At 32.3% G+C, this 15,732-nt stretch overlaps 1 protein-coding gene across 14 annotated transcripts in view; it reads left to right on the top strand.

Moving 5' to 3' along the window:
* The window catches only part of trol (terribly reduced optic lobes), a 232,428-nt gene that overhangs the window by 122,142 nt on the left and 94,554 nt on the right, over nucleotides 1-15,732 (top strand). Inside the window, exon 1 of one of the 14 annotated variants that reach the window (XM_053768924.1) lies at nucleotides 4,000-4,075. The exons of the other annotated variants lie outside the window; for them this stretch is intronic. The gene's annotated coding sequence lies outside the window, so the exon portion shown is untranslated. Of the gene's footprint in view, nucleotides 1-3,999; nucleotides 4,076-15,732 lie in introns of those variants that run through there. 14 annotated transcript variants of the gene reach the window in all.

Here is a 15,732-nt window from a genome sequence, read left to right as displayed (position 1 = left end):
TGTGATTCAAGTTGCGGAGTCCTATTAATGTTACTTAAGGAGTGATCTTGGAGGTGCCGGGTTGAGATAGGGCAACACATTTTGTTACTTAGACGTCTATGTTTCAAAACTCAGTCGGATTGGGATTTATCGTGTTGACATATTTCCATTTTTTTTTTATAATTAAGTTAATTCTTCTATCGATCAGGTAATGATGGAAGCGCTTTTTTTCATCTTTATGTTATCGATAGAAGATTTAATTCAATAAAACAAAATAGATTTGTGAAACTGATGGCTATAGTTTTTGGATAAACTTGTTTTTAACCTTTATGTGGTGAAATATGTGATCCAAATACTTGTGTACGTACAAATTTGAATAAAATCTTTTGTTGTTTATTATTTATATTAACAATCACACAAGTAAGTATGCGAAACATATCTAAATTACACATTTATACAAAATATATTTTTCAGTCGTGTTTGAGTTTTTTTTTACAGATATGTCATTTTTGCCACAAGCTTTTATTAGAGAGGTCTCGCGGCATTTAACGCCTGACAAACAACCCATGTCCGTGCTATAAACCGTTGTGGAGTTCCCTCATTGGGAGCCTCCTAAGTGCATTTGATTACATACAGACAAGCAAACATCGGGATAGGTTAAATCAAATTAATGATAAAAGCTTGTAAAATTTATATTCATTTACGTCCACCATTCCTAGATAACCTGTATTCCAGCGTTTGCATCGAACGATATCTTGGGTAAAATCTGTGAATGCTCCTATTTCTGTTGAAATTCTTGGCCAGCTTAATTTAGGCTGACAATGACGAGTCTCTTACAATATAACTCTTGCTCTTTCCTCTCCCGGGTCTGCTGGAAGAGATTTCTTTAGAACTAAGCAGTAAAAAGTAAAAAGTAAAGTATTACACTTTTTACTGTAAAAGCACGATCTACGGTCAATCCTAAGATATTCCAGTAAAACCTAAGATTCACCAACTCTTAATGGTAAAAGTCCGAACAATTTTGCGATTCGAACTATTACCACCATACACTTGGTAAACCTTAAGATTTACATCAAAGGCACGGTAAATGTTGAGAAAATATAATTTTTTTTACTATTTAAGAAGCATTTTAAAGGTTATACCTTACCTTTAAAATATACTACCTTTAAAAGTTAAAAACATTTATAAATAACAAATACTTACCAAATGAAAATAATTTAAAATAGGTAAGGATTTGACTAATTACTTAGTTAATGAAGGTAAGGATTTGACTAATTACCCTAATAATTATGATACCTACATAAAAATATGTAAGGTTTTAACTGAAAAATAAATGATTAATAATAATTACTCATTGTTTTATTCCCAAAACCAACATTTACCAGCCGTCAGTAGCAAAACCTAGCATATACTAAATTCTAATGGCAAAAGCCCGATAAAATCGTCAATTATTTATAAATCCTTACATTTACCTATGCCGGTAAATCCCAAGATTTTCTGAAAAAACAAAAACCTAAGATTTACCTATATACGGGCTTTCACAGTAACTTATATTCTGTTTCGTGTAAATAAATTGGTAAAATAAATACAATGTCTTCATAAATTATTTCCATCACTAGTTTATCTATGTGTTAAAGAGCTCTGTGTCCTATAAAGTACAGTTTCTCAATGTCTGGTATCTCAAAAAGTCTTAAAGACAAAATGTCCATTTCCTAAAACGTTCAGTGCTTCTCGTATTTTTTCCATAAGTTGGCATCCATAATTATTTTCCGCGTTTGTTTATCCTTCTTGTCGGAGCCAGCACTTACTTGGGTTTGCTGTATATCTATTCTGTTGCTCCTGTTAATTTATAACAAACTATATTTTAATTTTTTTTTACGTTAAATGTCACATGTATTCCCTTTGAAATGATATATTAGTATTATAAATGCGAAGGTCTGTCTGTCTATCGATGAACCGCTGGACCGATTTTTAATTTTTGATTTTTGTTCAAATATAGGTTATTTATTGTTAAAAATCAACCGTCAAATGACGTGTAACGCGAGGTGAATATCGGAGAAAAGTAACGCGAGCGCAGCAAGCCGCGGGCACAGCTAGTCCTGATACAAAATTGTTTTTGCCTTGGAGGTCGCGTTCGAATGCCTTCAAAGTTAGGTGTTTAACTCCGCAAGGGCGAGTTAACACATATTCCAGTTACCTAAGTATATTAACTGTGAACTTAGCAAGTGGGTATGCAATTAGAACTAATCTATGCCACCTATAAGGATTCCCCTATGCCTGTTGGTAGTGTAAATGAAAACTTAGTAAGTAACGCGCGCGGAGCTGAGGTCAGCTCTAGGTGAGCGACAAAACAAACGCACCAATACCATGTTTACCCGTGGTACGAGGTGACTCAGTGGTGGAGTTGTGGCGCAGTGGTAAAGCTTGCCTCTGAACCGAGTGGTCCCGGATTCGGGTCATAATGGAAAATGATATTTGTCTGATTGTATATATATATATATATATATATATATATATATATATATATAGAGACTTGTGTTATACGATACTAACTCAACGATATTATATTTTATAACAAACTTACAACTTCCTAGCGCTAGCTCAATCTGTATGATTTTTCCTAATGTATGTTTTTATTTATTAACATCAGGCTGAATATTCAAAATTGTAATGTTTATTTTTACACTGGCTTCACGGCGTCACAGCCTCGAATGCAACCGGGTAATAAGCGAAGATGAGCAAGAGTATGTTCTAATTTATTGTGTAGCCGTAATAATTCATACGCGCACAGCGTCGCGTTGCATTGTACAGCGATACGCCGATGATGCCGTGTGTGAAACGACTTGTGATGTAAACAATCGTTATACCTACCTGGACGCGCGTGTACCAAGTTCGAATCCCACCAGGTTACTTTGAAATTACTCTATGTAAGCATTTGATTATAATATAATTAATTATGCTTAATACACTCTACTAAAATCTGTAGAATAATTTAAATAAAAAGTAAAAACTGAGGAACAAAATTACTATTACTGCTAATATAGCTTGTGGCTTCGTCCTCGTGAATTTTCCACTCCATTAATTCTTCCTTTACAGTATATCTTATCAGTCCGTGCTATACAAAATTTTGAATTCTTTGTAAAACGCGAGTAAGTATCTAACTTACTTTCGCATTTATCTCGGCTTCGTACAGATAAAATCTTAAAAAAAATATACGTCCCAATCTTCCTCTTAAACTAACCTATTTGTTAAAAAAGTCGCCGCAAAATCAATTGCGTAATGTTAAATATCTAAGCATACATAGGGACATACAGAAAGCGGGAAGCGATTTCTTTTAAAAACTTCACTAAAATTGTTATATGTTTTAAGAAAGTAAGAAAACATTTATTTGCCAAAAACATGAGTACAAATATACAAATTGATGTCAAAATGAATTAAATCTACACGTTTTACCGAATATAGGTATGCAAATATTAATAAATAAAGAGGAGCATGCTATCCACTACAAATCCAAAACAAAAAAAGAATTATAATGTACTTATACTAGCACTAAATTCTATCTGAGTGTATCATTAAAGAAATCATTTAAAGTATAATAACATTTATCAGTTAATAAAGACTTGAGGTGCTTTTTAAATAGATTTAAATCATTCATCGAATAGGTAATCAAAATTATTTATATTTAAAATGATTTTTGCAACGTTAATTACTTAAAATAGTTTAAGAAGCCACAATAAACACTAGTTTTAACCACAACTTAGACTTATATCCTAGCTAGTGTATAGCACAGGTTCATTCGAATCTATTTCAGGAACTAGCCTTTCTTTAAAGGCATACGTAGATTAACATTACTTTTAGGCTCTTATTTAAAGTCTTTGTTTTGGGGAAATAAACGATATTTATTATTATTAAAAACATCGGCAAATTAAAATAGAACGCGTACTACGTATAATTTTCTATAACCCGACGGTGATATGTAAAATGTAATTTCGTTTGTCTGTATGTACCTATGCATTACCTAGAGCAACACGAGGCAGTCTGCTTCCAACCGGCGCGTAGCTCGCACGCTCCGCACCACCACCCACATAGCACACTCGTAAGTTGCCGACAAGTTGAATTCCACACAGCGCGATACGAGCTCTTGTCCAACCCTTATTTAGAGTTAGATTAGTTGCAAAACTTTAAAATTGCCATCTGCTCGGACGAAGAAAAATTAACACACGGATCGGAAGCTGTTCGCAACTTAATTGGTATGTTTTCATTGTTTTAAAAATAATAATAAAAAAAAAATGGCGGCTCCATATTTTTCAGAATTGTGGTGATCGTTTTGAAGTGATGCTGATAAAAATTACCATAGCAACAAATTAAGGTTTCGTAAAAAATAATAACATTACATCTTTGGTCTTTTGGTAAATTATATTAAGTCTGTAAATAAAAGTGGCGTAATCCATTATGATTTTTTTTTAGAAAGCATATTATACAAAATTTAGTTGGGGTATACTTAAGGTACATAGTGTTTTTCATAAAAACTCTAATCAAAAAGATTTTTCATTAATAAGTTTTTTTAGGTTTTGTTTAGCTCTATTATTTCGATATATTTATGAAAAAAACAATAATTAAATAATGTTTTTTAGTTATTATGGCAAAAAAGAGTGTTTCGTATTGGTTGCTATTCTCAAATGTTAACATAAAATAGGTACTTTTCTAAACCATTTTTTGTCTATTTAAATTTGATGAAAATATAATTTTTCAACACGCTTGATCAAAAGAAAATGACATTTTCTCCGAACATGTATTATTACCGTGTTCGCCTGCAAATACCTAAATGTATTTAATTTCATTTTAAAGAAAAAATTATAACTTATTTCAAGTGATTATTCAATTTCTATTTATCGGCTAGGCCAATTCAGATACGGTTTAATTTTAGCGACGGGTTTTTATATGTTCAGATTTTACTAAAAGTTATCTTTAACCCGCGACGACAATTTATAAATTAAATTAAACGTATATCTGTACGTCTGTCTGTGGCTTAACGGCTGATCCGATTTTGATCTAGTTTTTTTTTATTTGAAAGAGAATTTAATCGAGCGTGTTCTCAGCTATGTCTGGAAAAAATCTTGCTGATGAGAGTATGCAAACGAATTAGACGTTGCGAGAAACTTTGGACTGTTTTATCTTAAATCTTGAAATTAGTTTTTATTAAATTTTGTAACAGAAAGACATACCTATTGTGTGTGAAAGTGTACTTATATATAGTTTATCTATTTCCCATGTGTGTAAACTAATTTAAATTCTCTTATCTACGTTTAAACGCACAAAGGTAAAGGTAATGAGTCGTTGTGTAAGAAATTTGATAAATATTATGTGATCTAGATATAATGCAACTGAATTTTATTGTAATTTATCTTTAATGTAAAAGGATGAGTTTATAAAGATAAGAAAAATATTCCTATTTTATATACAGGTACTATTAGTGCATTCGTGTAAATTTTCATATGAAGCCAGTAAATTTTTTGTACTTACGTAGCCAATGCAAAGCCTTCGTGGTATAGGGTAATATTTTTTTTTATTTTATTTCGTTATATGAAAATAATTAAACAATTTGAATCCAAAATTCGTAAATAATTTATTATCAGATACAGAATTCTTGATTGCATCACAAGTTAAAGATGTCACTAACATTTAAAGTGACGCCTGCAAGCTCACAGCATAATATCATTTACATACGTTAATATTTTATATACCTATATAGAAAAAATACATAAAATATTTTTTTAGGGGCAGCTAGATGCCGTTTACGTATTTATATTATTTTTTTTACAAAAAAATGGTCACGTGTTTATACCAATAATATTGTAATTTGCGTAAAAATAAATATGTTTGCAATGTTAATGTAATTAATTATTCATTTGTTTTTATGTAGGGAAATCTATGTTTTTACTGATCAATTATATCTCCAATAAACTCTTTGTCTAAAAGAAAAAAAAAGGCTTTTTGATGTTTTTTTAAATAAATATTGCTTTTTCATATTTTTTATACTATCCGCAATGATATTTAACATTTTTATAGCCATATGGCGAGGACTTAATGCGGTACGATTTCTACAGTTTATAGACAGATCTATATATGCACAGAGGTGGCAGCAAACATGCATTATTTCAATACACTCACTAAGAATCGTGCCTCAGCATAACAACTAAGTTTATATCCTATTGTGCTCAAATGTTCTGGCATGCATTCGTTTCATCTGATCAGCCTACCTGTGAACGGTTGTACAGAAACTGGATTAAGAAGTATATCGTTATATTTATTGTAACTTATAACTCCTTTGTGAATGGTGCAATAAAGAGTTTATCTATTTAACAAGTTATATATTGTAATATCGACCCGACACGACTTCGCTCGGGTAAAAACATAAAATTATACACATATAAAATATTCTATAGAAATCACATTATCTATTGGTGAAAAATGAAAATCCGTGCATAAGTTTTTGAGATTATCCCGAGCGAGATAGGTATATACAAAGAGATGCGACAGAAGACTTTGATTTATAATGTGTAAGGATCGAATGGCCGTTTGCCAGAGCGAGGAGATATACTTGACTAAGATGTGTATTGATTTTGAAAATTTGTTTTTTTTTTATTTATCACATCTCACAAACGAAACCCCTAAACAAAAATAAGATGGTCCAAATATTTATTAAGACTTATCAAATGATGCCATACAGAATGAGAGATACACGACGGATACAATTTTTTGTCACGTGTTTATTGCAATAAAACTTTTCTAAACACATGAAATGCTTCAGAATTGTTTTTTTTTTTTTTTGTAAAAAGAAATTTGAAAAGACACAGTTTAAGTTATTGTTAACAATCAGTATGGAAATAAATAACTTTCTCAATATGTGTTCATGTTCATAGTAAATTCCGTGAATTTAGAACACGATCATAAATAAATTCAATCGCAAACGTACATTTTCACGAACATTCAAACTTTCTCATTTATTTATTATGATTAGGTATTTAGTAGTTCCAAGATATTATATTTCATTTAATAATTTACACCATAAACTAGACGCCAATAATACTATATTAATATTCGATAATAATTTTTATTATATTGTCACTTAGCCAAAGTTCACGGACATAAAACATAGCTATAAAATCGAGACCTGTTAGATGTAAACGTGTATTTGTGTCGCCACAGACACTAAAAACAATAACATATAAAGCATAACAACCAATATTAATAATGCTAAAAGAATTAGTGTGCTGCAGCAAGGCAAAAAGGCAGACAGACAGGCAGACATTAGTACAAAAACACTGATTTTCAGTACACAAACAATATCAAATTCTACTAATATTGTTAATGCGAAAGTTTGTGAGGATGTATGTGTGTGTTTATATATGTTTGTTATTTAACACTGATTCTACTGGATGGATTGTTATGATATTTAGTATTCAGGTAGAATATAAACCTGGAATAATACTTAAGAATACTGTTATCCCGAAATACCCACGGGAGCGAATCTCCGGTCCACAGCCAGTATTTACATGAACTTAGAAATTGCAAAGCAATTTTTTTTATACTACTGGGCGAGCAAACAGGCAAGCGTCCACCTAATGGGAAGCGGTGACCGCGGCCTATGGACGCATGCAACAGTGTCACACGTCTGAGAATAAATCTTTTTTTAACGCCCTTTTTGTTTATCTGCATGTTGTACTCTATAGGGGAACTGGTCAGGCCGATCTCTTATTAAAAGTTTTTCGTTTGGTTAATTATACTTTTTTTTTTCATCAGCACTCGATCACAATCATAATGTGTTTCAGTATACCTTTTGACCATGTACTTTATTGTGTACTTACATTGTTATATTACTAATAAAAAAATGATACATATTTTTTATTTAAAAAATGGTAAGCCCTTCTGGCATGATAGGAACCAACACTGTTTGAATTAATTTCTCTCGGCATTTCTTCTCAGCAGTGGTCGATCCGAAATGCTGGTAGCTGTAGCTTTGGTAAATAATTTAATTTGAGTGAAGACTCACAGGCACTTTTTCACGACATATTACTATTAGACCTTCGCCTAATTTCTGAATAAATGATTTATTTTTAATACCATGGCTGGAAGCTAACACATAGTAAGATAAAGTAACATTTATACCCAGCATCAAAAAGTTCTTGGAAATGCCGACTCGGTATCACATCAAGTTACTCAGCGCGGACCTCTATGACGCGGTAATACCGGCGAGTTTGCAACTAATTTGGGTTGGTTGATGTGCTGTTGACTGTAAATGTGCAGTTCTATATTAGCTGTGTTGACCAATTTACTTGCATCTGTCCCAATTACGCGGGGACGACACAGCAAGTTCCTTCCATTAGGTTCTCTCACTTGCCATTAAAATTGATGCTCCCTATTCGAAAAATTATTCTAAAACCCTTTAACTTTTTAGTGATGTGTTTTTCATCAGCGGCATTGTTACAGTCTATAAATTATATACTATTAAAATATACTAATTTATCTGGACCATAAATTTTTTACAATGTTCTGACCATGTCATTTTCCCCATTGCATAAAAATTACAAACTAATTATTCGTAGCTTCGCCTGCGGTAGCCTATATTCGTCTTCAGGTCATTAACTATATCTAATTCAAATTTAATCAAAATCGGTCCAGCGGTTCAGCCGTGATAGCTTAACAGACAGATTTTTACATGCATTTTTATAATATTCTTCTTCGTAGTCGTATTCCTCATGGCTGAGGGTCGTGGTCATTCCGTGGAATGAAACACACACAACAACTATCTTGGCATTTATTAATGGAGTGGTTTGTCATTGCATTCTCCATTTCACACACAAGTTAATAAGAATCAACCAGGGTGCAGGTTTCCTCTATATTTTCCTTCACCGGAAGCAAGTGGTGGTCGATGAAAACTGCTATATATGAGTCAGATTTGTATACAAACTCATGTGCACGAGTAGGATTCGAACCTGGGACCTTTCGATCCACAGGCGGGCGTCTTAACCATTACACCACCACCGCTTCCGCGCCACTTTATAATATTAGTATGAAATATTATGGATACAATAATAAATTTCCGGGTCAATCATTCACGAACACGATAATGAGGACAAATGTGATGATGGGATTGTTAATTGTCATTACGCTGATGATTGGTATGTCAGTTGATTATGTCATTGTCCTCCTGCGTCACTTGGGCCAAAATCAAATTACGCATGACTGAATCGAACTGTATAAAAGTTGAATACATTTTCGGAATCTCTTTGTACATTGGTCATTCCGTAATTATTATTCGTATTAACTATTGTTTTGGTCAAGTTTGGAGAAAAATATGTGTGGTTATTGTTTCATATTGAAAAGGCTGTAATTATATCAAATACGCTTTTGCCGTCGCTAAATAGGGGATAAATATAGAAAGATTAAAATGTTTATTTGTTCATCTGTGCCACATATATATATATATATATATATATATATATATATATATATATACATTCAGTGACATCGATTTAGAAAAGAATATTTTAGACTGCCTGAAACTAGGCATGCATCTGTGTGTCACAGAATCACATAATGGCACTAATATACACGTATTATATTATTAGTACCAAATACAAAGAAAAAAATCTAAAATACAAATATTTCCTCTTTATTAGTATGAAAGTTTTTATTAGGAAAAGAAGGTTTGTTAGGAAATATATAGATCTTTCTTCCTTCTTTCCGTGTAGGTAATTATGTACAGACGTTAAACTCATCTGCATCCAAATAAATCTGCCGGAATTCATTGCAAATTCGCCCCTATTACCGCCACGTAAAGTCCGTGTAGGGTTATTTGGTATTCTGTTGAATGTACAACAACCTTAAGACGATATAGCCTATCCAGTCCAGTCTAGGCCCAGCTCTGAATATAGACCTGTCTATATGCTAAATTTGATAGTTCAGACAGACAGCGAGCTAGCCAAAATCGTGTATTTTCATTCGCTCCTGTCATTATTTGATCGATTTTTAGGGTTCCATACCTCAAAAAGTAAAATGGAACTTTTATTATAGGATCACTTTGTTGTCCGTCTGTCAAGGCCCTTTCTCAGGAATACATACACGTATAAAGTTGAAATTTACATTAAATATACCAGGTTGAAGCTGTGACGCGAACAAATATGATCATTTATGTTGAAAATTTCACAGGAAGCTCAAAACCTACAGGTCACTACTTCCCGTTGACCTAGAATGATGAAATTTGGCAAGAAATTAGAATTAACTATGTAGACAAAGAGAAAAATCTAAAGTTATGCAATTTACAGTTCGTTTTAAAAAAAACTTTAGACTCAAAAATTCTAAAATATGAAATTTCTACACGTACAGTAAACTTTCGCTGGCTCAGCGGTTAACGACGATAGAGCAGGTAGATAGAAAAAAAAAAGTTGATGGTCAATGTGGAATGAAACACGACTTTCTTGGCAATATTAATGGTGTGGGTTCACTTCTTAAATATATGTATGTATTATGTTATAATTTTGATAAATCATCGAGTAACGTCCATGTTTCCTGTATGTTCTTCTTCACTAGACTTTCTTTATCGAATCCTGATTAATCACACGGAAATCTGAATAGTCCAAGTGTCACAGCTTTGTAACACACGAGTGTAAGGAACGAATTAAAAGATCGATTGAACAGCTGTTAAAACAACACTTCGTACAGAGCTCATTGTAATTTGAACCAGCATCTGTTTTATGCTCAATAAGTGAACAATGCAGCTCTATGCCTCCCGGTGCAACGCTCGCGCGCATCCAACGGTAACCCGCCGTCCTAGCCGCTGCATGGCAATATGAGGCAGCGCGGCAATATCAAACGATATTATTTAAGTGGAAGAAAAATAGAAAAAAACGAAATTCACATATGTTACTTAGTTCTCTTATCGTGGTTCATTATGTATATTTAATTCCACGACCATCAGGCATGTTGAATACACAATTATAAAGACTTAGCTGTAAAGACTTTTCTACGTCGAAATTCATTGTGAAATTCGACGTAGAAAATATTTTCAATCAAAAAAAGTCTTTAGTTATAATTTTAGGTTTAATAAATATGAAGGAATGTAAATAATGTATAAAACATATTTTCTAGCTCATCTGTGGTACAAGCCAAGCCGGCGCACGTAGGGCCCGTGCTGTCTCATGTTGTCGCCGCAAGCTTTCGTATGTGGTCGCACCGCGTCGTACAGCGCTTGTCAGCTCAGTTAGGACGCCGGGTTAAGAACCCCTGGACTACGTTCCTTTGTAATGGGCTTGATTATCCCGCGTAAAGTTAATTTCTCTAAAGTAAATCTACCAGCTTTTGCTCTGAGTTTTTTCACTCAAAGAAGCAATTAAAATAGACTTTAACATTAATAGAAAAACAAAATGCCGAATATATTATATACCACACTAGCTGTTGCCAGTTACTCTATCCAAGTCAAAAAGTTCCAACTATATATTTTTTTAAATACTTTCATCCATAGCTAGTGAAACAGACAGACAGACAAAACAATTTATTACATTCATACTAGTAATGGATTTAAAAAATATATCAGTCGTCAGTCGTTCTGTGTTTTCTACATTTATTGACTGCCTTATCCGTAAAAAATGACAGTCGTCACTTTTCTATTACCTAAATTTATCTACTGCCTTATCCATTTTTCAAACGTGTGTATGTATGTATATTCTATTACAACATCTGTCAATAACAATATATAATAATGAAACAGATATATCCAAAACACGACAATAGACAGTGATCACGTGGATATCCAAAAAATTCTTGTGTCGACATTGTGTAAAGATAACAAATCTCATCTATCAAGTTTGCCATCGGTGTGGGAGTCAAATAAAAATAGTTTGTTAAAAGTACAGCCCACTAACGTTCATAGCAAATTGGCCCAAACATGGTGCAGTATCCTCATAAGATATGTAATTGATTTATGACATTATTACGTACGTTTTGTACATTTAGCTTTTTATTTATATATACATATTTTGTGTGACAATTTTCAATAATTTTATTGGAAATACATATTTTATTTTATTTATTTATTTATTAAAATTTTGACCTATATTTATTTAGACCTATATTTGTTAATTGACGTCCTTGGAGAAAAGGCTGCGGTGAAGTTTGTTGCGCCGCTTCTTCTTCACTTGCGCTTTGGAAGCCGGCAGTAGACTTAGTTTAAGTAATTTTTTTGACGTCAATTAGTGATGTATATCATCCTAAATTGAATAAAGAATTTTGAATTTGAATTTGAATTTGGTCGCTATTACCACCTCATATAGGTCAATGCAATGAAAATTTGACATACATTTGGCTAGCATAAGCAAGTATTAGTTCATTCTAATCAATGGTACTGGAGATCTAACTTAGGTAAATAGTATTAAAATACAGATACCAATGACATTGCGGGTATTTAGAATATTGAAAAAAAAAATGTCACTTAGTTTTTAATTCTAATCTTGTTTAATTTAAAGTTCGAGAGGTCCCTCGTTAGGAGCCGATCTGTAAACATCATTAGGTCGTGTTAAAAAAATGTCACTTAGTTTTTAATTCTAATCTTGTTTAATTTAAAGTTCGAGAGGTCTCTCGTTAGGAGCCGATCTGTATACATCATGAAGTCGTGTTAAAAAAATGTCACTTAGTTTTTAATTCTAATCTTGTTTAATTTAAAGTTTGAGAGGTCCCTCGTCAGGAGCCGATCTGTATACATCATGAGGTCGTGCTAAACATAATTAAGTATATTCATTGTCATGGATACTAGCGTGACTTGGAAAAATTCAATTCTATAGGACAAGACGCAACGCAGGTGATATTCAACGCGATGGATTTTATAACTAAATAATCTTGTAAAAACTAATGGATTACAAATAAATTAGAATAAAACGATATATATATTTAATAAAACATTCATGGATCTATTGTATAACGCTAATAAAATTTCCTTTTAATTATCGCTATTTGGACAAGCAGAATGCATGACAATAGATATCCAATAAATATTTATTTAAAAATAAAATTATACTTCAGAGCGTGTTCTTAATAAATACAATCAAAGCTGTGGTGCATTGTTCAGTTTTTTTTTTTAAAACACTATATACTAGTCCATTGAATTAAAGAGGTGTGCGTGCAGTTTTGCGCACCAATTCAAATTGCACCCAACGATTCCGCTTAGAGCGATACGATACTTTTCAGTTGGTATATGAAATCACGATGCGTTAAACAAAACGCAAAATTAAAAAGTACCTATATACATACTTCTATAGTAATATTATAAATGCAGGATGTCTGTCTTTCTGTGTGACACGCTTTCACGGTTTAACGCTGTGCCAATTTCGATGAAGTTTCTCCTTCTTCTGGGAAGATTCTTTTTACTTTGCTGACTTTCGTTATCATTATCAGCCCGTATAAGTCCACTGCAGGACGTCTTCAAAAGCCATTCTTTTAGTTTCAGGCTGTATGTATCTACAGTCATGCCCCAGTTAAGTAGTAAAGGATGACGTTGATCAACTGTAAGTAGGCATCTAATTTTTGCCACAATGTAATATTATTTCAGTAGTATTTTTATTTATCCGTCCCGTAACAATATCTGGTGTTGCGGAATTTCCTTGCCATCGTGAGCACTATTCCAAGAATACAATAAGTTTCTCTTAGAGCACTTCAAGCTAAGAGGTATTTAGCGAAGTGTCTATTTATTTTTGAAATATAAATAAGAATTGTATTTTATTTCAATTCTTTCTAACAGCATCCTCTGTTTATTCTCCATATGTGTCTAATTTGCGATCTAGAAAAAACAGCAGCACTTGAAATGTTTTACATAAGTGCTATTAAAATCGGTGCGTACAACGGCATTCAAATCTCGGTTGGATTTCGATTTGTCTAAAAATATCGGGTTGTCTGTATGTTTTTATTTAGACAGGTTTTATAATTTTGTTATAAATTCTTTAGTTCAATTAATACTCGTCGAATTCAATAGATTTTGGTTTACGCCATATTCGTATGTTGTTCAGGGTTCCAATGAATAATAGTGAGAAAAAGCAATATTATTGAATGTAACATATTGTTTGTTCGTTGAAAAAGAAATGCCGTGTTTTAGTTTCTTTTATTTACCTTTAAACATTATATAAATAAGTCCCCTTGTTTGTCTTTGTGATGTGTATGGACGGATGGAGTTTACCAAAGATTTTGGATAATTTGCAGTTTACTCATTAAAAAAACTTCACAGTAGAACCGTTCTCAGTCTCACAAATACAAATATCTTATACAATCTTACCGTGCCTTTGTATAATTTTCATGATTACAGCAATGTAAATAAAAATAGACTTTTGAAGAAATTACTTTCGTAGTTATAAATATTTTTCTTAAAAATATATAGATTTGAATATTTGATTCATTTTCAATTTTAACAAAATTTTAACAATAATTTTATACGTATTCCTTAAAAAGTTCTGTGAAAATTGTTTACATGTTAGAACTCATAAGTAAAAACTGAGTTTACGTGTTGCACAATATTTTCGCGTCGCATCGCAACGCGTCACGCTGCTTAAAACGCTTTAGTGTTACACGGGCCCGATTCAAGAGGCGATGCGTTCAACATTCGCTTGACTCCCAAATAGTTTAGATGATATCCGAAAGCACAAGAGGGTGTCTACTTTGACATCAGATAAGTACTTATGTCTGAGAGTCACCTTGACACTCGCTCTGTTTTATATTGATATCATTGGAGAAAAATGCGGCAATTAATAGCGTAGTCTTTTCTGCATTTGTGTTTTGAAAGTAGTTTTAATATCATAAAAATTAAAAAACGAAATTACAAAAGAAATTCCTAAAAATATGAACAGTCAACAGCGCATTAAGCTGTCTATATTCATTGTAAGCTCACCTCTACCTATCGCGGCATAAATATCCATGCGGCCGACTGTAAAAATCGAATCGATTTCACAGACATCTCAAAATTTTAAACTTGAAAACATTTTTTTTTTAAATAATTACCTGTGCCACGGAGGGTTCATATTTTTTTCAGTGTTTTGTCATGTATCCAGTATCGATTATATCTCCCAATAATTTAATGGTAAATCGAAAAGCGAGAAAATGTCATTATTTTTATTAGAAATAGGTAAACAGACGTACGAGCGCTATCAACAGAAATACAAAGGCGCGTTTATTTAACAAAATAGCTTCTTGAGAAAGCAACAGTTCACATTTAAATGTTTTGATGTGTGAATGCGCACACAAAGACGTCTTTGGCTATATTTGAATATATTTGAATACTAGTAAATGTATAATGGTTGTATATACGAAATCAGTGGTAAGTAATGTATAAATGAAACAAGAAAACATGGGTCTTTTTCGTAATTTCAAAGAATATTTTAACATTAAGGCATATTATAAAATATACATTAAAAAAAAAAACAAATAAATAGAACACAGGGTTTATTGCCTAATGTATAATGTTAAACATTTTATAAACGACGCGAATTTTAACGGATAATTAACAAAATGTAAATTGAAATTTATCTAAAACATTGCACACATAGCCACGACTTTCGTAAGTGTAATAGGAAATTTCATGAATTTATTACTTAATTATTTTAGTATATTATGTGGTCAAATAGTATAGATATTTATGTGGTCAAACCACATAATAAATGACGTTCATTGGTCATTTATTTAATTTGAAATTACTTGAATTCTTGTCACTGTGAA

Source organism: Plodia interpunctella, chromosome Z (assembly GCF_027563975.2).
Source record: "Plodia interpunctella isolate USDA-ARS_2022_Savannah chromosome Z, ilPloInte3.2, whole genome shotgun sequence".
NCBI classification, from domain to species: Eukaryota; Metazoa; Arthropoda; class Insecta; order Lepidoptera; family Pyralidae; genus Plodia; species Plodia interpunctella.
The sequence above is the reverse complement of the archived record's forward strand: the minus strand, read 5'-3'. Positions and strand labels throughout refer to the sequence as shown.